The sequence below is a fragment of the Penaeus vannamei genome, chromosome 19 (assembly GCF_042767895.1).
Source record: "Penaeus vannamei isolate JL-2024 chromosome 19, ASM4276789v1, whole genome shotgun sequence".
Taxonomy (NCBI): Eukaryota; Metazoa; Arthropoda; class Malacostraca; order Decapoda; family Penaeidae; genus Penaeus; species Penaeus vannamei.
Window position 1 is genome coordinate 30,909,044 of NC_091567.1, and position 5,000 is coordinate 30,914,043.

Genomic DNA, 5,000 nt, shown 5'->3' on the forward strand with positions numbered 1-5,000 from the left:
ACCCCTGCCCTTTTCGGCTAGTTTATCAGCAAGCTCGTTCCTTTGTATGCCTATGTGACTTGGGACCCAGTTTATGATGATTCTACCTTGACTAAGGATTCTTTGGGCTATGTTTAGCACTGTTGTCAAGAGGTAGATGTTATCTGGGGGCATGCTATGCTGTAAGCTGTCAATAGTTGCTCTTTAATCTGTATGAATGACGTGTCCTCCCCTCAGGGACGCATGTGTCAATGCTTCCATGATCGCAACCGTTTCAGCCTGAAGCGTTGAGGCATTGTCAGTGACCCTAATGGATGCTGTGGTATCCTTTGTTGCAAAGCCGGCGCCTGCAGTATGGTTTATTGGATCCACGGATCCGTCCTTGTAGTATGTTATACTACCCGGCGGAGTTATTTGATCAATGACCCTTTGTGCTTGTGCCTTTAGGCTAGGCATGGATTATTGATCTTTTCTCATTGTGAGATTTAGAATTGAGAATTCGATCATTTCGTTTGCCCACGGTGGGGGTTCTTTGTAATCAGGGTGAGGGGAGTCCATACCCTTGGCAAGCAATGAATCTTTTAGCTGAAAGCGTTTCAAAACTCTGGCTGTATGTGTGAGCCAGGAATTGTCCGCAAACAACTGGTAATCTTGTTGTAGGTATCTGAGAACTCTTTGTCTTAGATAAGGGTTTCTGGGTGCCTGCAGGACCTTAACTGTGCTGCCATTAGATCAATTCTAGTGTCCATGGACAGTAAATCAGCTTCCATGAGGAGGTTGATGACCTTTGTCCACTTAGGTGCACCTAGAATTATCCTAGCTGCTTCGTTTTGTATTGTTTCCAGTTTTTCTATTAATGTTGTGCTGGAAGCAATGAGGGCGACAGATGCATAGTCAATAATAGGACGGACAACATGTACATAGAATGATCTTAGTACTTTGTGTCCTGCTCCTATGTGTCTCCCTGTCATGACTTTCATAACTGAAAGGCTTTTCTTGGTTCTGTCAAGCAGGTATTGGATCTCCTTTTTGAAAGTGAGTGTGTGTCCTATCCATACATCAAGGTATAGATAGTCCTTCACCCATTCCAGATCCATACCCTGTATAGTGAGTTTTTTGTTTCTGACATTGGATCTCAGAGCCATACTTTGGATTTTGCTGCTGATATTTTTAGACCCGTCCTACAACACTCTTCAGACACCAGGTTCAGACAACACTGAGTTCTAGTTAGGCAGTGATTGCCAGAGGCTATGATTACCAAGTCATCTGCATGAGAGATGATCTTGCATCCCTCTAGCAGGTGAATGTCGAGTATGTTGGACATGAGGGTATTAAACAGGGCTGGACTAAGAACCCCTCCCTGAGGAGTTCCATTTTCAAGTGGCATGTGCTGTGAGAGGTGGCCTTGAAATCTGACATTTGCTGATCTATTTTTAAAATAGCTATCCAGGCCAAGAGTCTGCCTTTGACTCCTTTGTGGATTAGGGTCTCTTGAATGGCAAGCGGACTTGCCAGTTCAAAAGCCTTCTCCAGGTCAAGGAAGACAACCACGGCGGGCGAGGTGCAGATTGTGCTTAAGAGTGTGGAAATGCTATGAGCAGTGCTCTTACCCCTTGTGAACCCGTGCAGGTGTTCATGAGGGGGACCTGTTTTTCATCGAAGCCTGTTGAGGACCATCTTCTCAGCTGTTTTACCCAGGCAGCTGAGAAGAGAGAGGGGACTGTACCTGCCACGCTCCTTTGGTTTTGGGATGGGAACTATTGTGGCTTGTTTCCAGCTCTGGGGCACCGTGGCTGTTTGCCAGGATTTGTTGATAACCTGCAAGAATGCAAGTTCTCCTGCAAGGCCTAGATGCGAAATGATGGGGTGAGAGATCCCATCAGATCCCGGTGCTGACCCAGAACTGGATTTGTATGATTTTCTTAGTTCCCTAAGAGAGAACAAGGCATCTGTTTCATCAGCTTCGAGTGCCTTGTCTCTTATGAGAGCAAGTCTTTCTGGATTTAAGTTTTGTTGTTTTTCTCTCATCATTGGAGGCAGATTGTTGGTGCTGGTTCTGGCTGAGAACTCAGGCACCAATCTGTTAGCCTCTGATTGTGGGTCATGATGAGTGCATTTCGGGGCTTGGTGGCTTGTCGCTTGCCTGACCCGTTTCCACAATTCTGTAAGGCTGGTCTGGTGCCCAAAAGATTGGCACCATTCCAGCCATTTTTCCTGCTTTACTCTGTTGGCAGTTTCCTTGGCATCCACGACAGCTTCCCTCAACAGGGCCAGATTGTCGGGAGATCTTTGCCGTCGGAAGCTTTTTCTGCACATATTAACCCTGTAGTTGACCTCTTTGATCTCGTCATTATAGTACCAGGAGTCTTTGTGAGTTCTGGACCATGGGCGAGTTTTGGGGAATGGTTTGTGAGGCTGTCTGGTTTATGGCCTGGATTAGCCTTGCCTCTATCACATCCACATTTTCATTATTGTTTTTGGGTTCATTGTCTTTCAGACATTGAGCCAAGCCTTCCTGGAAGGCAAACCAATTGGCCTTGTCTGTTTTCCATTTAGGAATGTGATGTGGTCTTTGGGCTGGACCTGCATCCATTAGTGGGGTGACTATGCCGTAGTGATCACTAGTAACCGTATCATCGACACACCACCGAAATCTCTCCACCATTGTTGAAGTGGCAAAGGTGAGGTCTAGGACCCTTCCACATGCATTGGTTCTTTGGTGTTGAGAAGAGCGATCTCAGGGAACGTTTCAAGCACTTCTGCTATGTGAATGCCTGCCGCGTTCAGCCTTTTGCGGAGATTTAGCATAGCTATGTTTGCATTGAAGTCTCTCCCTATGATCACTCGGTCTTGTGCTGCAGTAGCACAGACCTGGTTCAGATCTAAGCTCTCACACAGTGGTTTGCTATAAATATTATATATTTTTATAGGGCTCCCAGGTAGCTGAATCTCAACAGCAAGAGATTCAACACCATCTCCACAGTGCGGCGGGTTGGCTATTAGGGAGCACGGGATAGTTTCTTTTACCAGGGTCATCAGGCCTCTAGCACCATCCAGGTTTGGAGTGGTAAAGGCATGATATCCTGAGAAGTACACGGATCCCATAGTGTCTCCTGGAGCATGACGACGTCAATGCTCCTTGCTCGCACAATGGACTGGAGAAAAGAGTTCTTGCTTTTATAGCTACAGATATTCCACTGCAGAATGCTTAGATTGTGTGCCATGATGGTTACTCAGTCACTTGCTTCAGCTTCAGATGCCCCAGTGCTGGTGGCATCAGATAAATACAGATCCTCGTTGATTGAGGATTGTACAACTTACTCTAAGTCAGACACTCCGGTTAAGGCTCTACCGAGGGGTGTAGAGCCTAAGTTGGAAGTGCCACCTCGGGTCAGGGGACGAGACTTTGGCTGCACAGACTCGGCCTGCAGTGGTGGTTTCTGCTGCACAGTTTCAGCCTGTCCTGACAGACTAGCTGGGGTTTCATGTAATGCTTCTCCCGAAACTAGCCTGCCATCCAAGATTTTAGGGAGGGGAGCACTGCTCCTTTTCGGTTTGGAGGCTTCTAGCTTTCTTCCCTTCAGAACTGCCTAGTGCCCCACAAGGGATTAAAGCAATGAAGATATACATGTGTTGACCAGTCAGGTCACGTCGGTGATTAGGTGTGTGACAACCTCGGATAGTTGGTGACTCCTTGTTGTGGTGTTGAGGTTATTGGTTGAAAATATGAACGCCACTTTTACCATTTTCCTTTGTCATGGGGGCAGGCCTTGGACCACTTGGGGATATGGTCGTCGATGTCGGAGTGCTGCGATATTGGTCGATTCGTTGTTCATGGACCCTTAGTCTTGCCTCACCTATGTATACTTTGTTGCAGCCACACAAGGTATCCTGTACACCTGACCCTTTTTTCCTTAAATATCTCCGATCTTCTTGCCTGAAATGTTAGATATCTTCATTGTGTGACCTACCAGGACCACCAGATGTTCTGTTACCTCAGAGTGCGAGATAATCAATCTGTGGGTCTTGTTCTGTGCAGCGTTCCCACATAGTCTGTTCATTATCTTCTTAGTATTGCATCGGAGGTAGGTGAGCAAAGTGCACGGGTAGTGGATGCATTGAAAGTGTTACTTATGTGTTGAAATTCCTCCTCCAGGAACTCAGGTCTGCATATTTTAAGCGCTTGGAGGAAGAAACCAATAACACCCTCTTTGATCCTTTTGTTTTGGGCAGAGAAATAGTATATAAAATCTATATTGGTATATTTTCTGTACACGAGCACTGGGCCATCAGGTTTCCTATGGATTAAGGTGTCGAGGGAAGGGTACTGTTCATTCGTCTTTATGAAGGTGTGCAGTGCATTCTGTTTATGGAGATGTTGTAGATTTGAATGTCGGCACCACAGTGGGGATATCATCCGCACAACGAAGCCAGACTACATTTTCTTCCCATGATGTTTCGGTAATGGTCAGCCTCAAGGATTACATGAACAGCTAGGCAAAGACTGCTGAATGAGGTGAGCACATTGCAAAGCCCTAAATCTGCTTGTATTCACGTGCTCATAATTTGAATGGGCCATACTCCATGCAGAGACGAATAAGTGAGACGTAATCATCTATCAGGCAGTGCTAATTCACCTTCGTCCATTCCTACCACGTGCGTTTTGCAGCATCGATGGCCCAGCCAAACAATATACTGATAAAGAGCGACAATGTGAAAAATGACAAGTTTTTACACCTCATCCTGACGATTTGTAGTTTGGCCATCGGTGGTGTTTGGCAGATGGCCATTGCTGATTGATTTTTTCTATTACTTTTTAAGGCTTGGATACAATTAGTCGAGAGACAATTCCTATTTACCAAAGAATGAAATAGGAATGAAATTCAAGACCAAAGTAAATAATTGGAAAAGAAATTCGATAAGGTTAGAAAAGATCAATTATTTAATCTTCCAAGTAAATAAAAGGTTATTAGTAAAAAAAATTTCTGTGAACGTAGTAGCATAGGTAAACACATGAATAA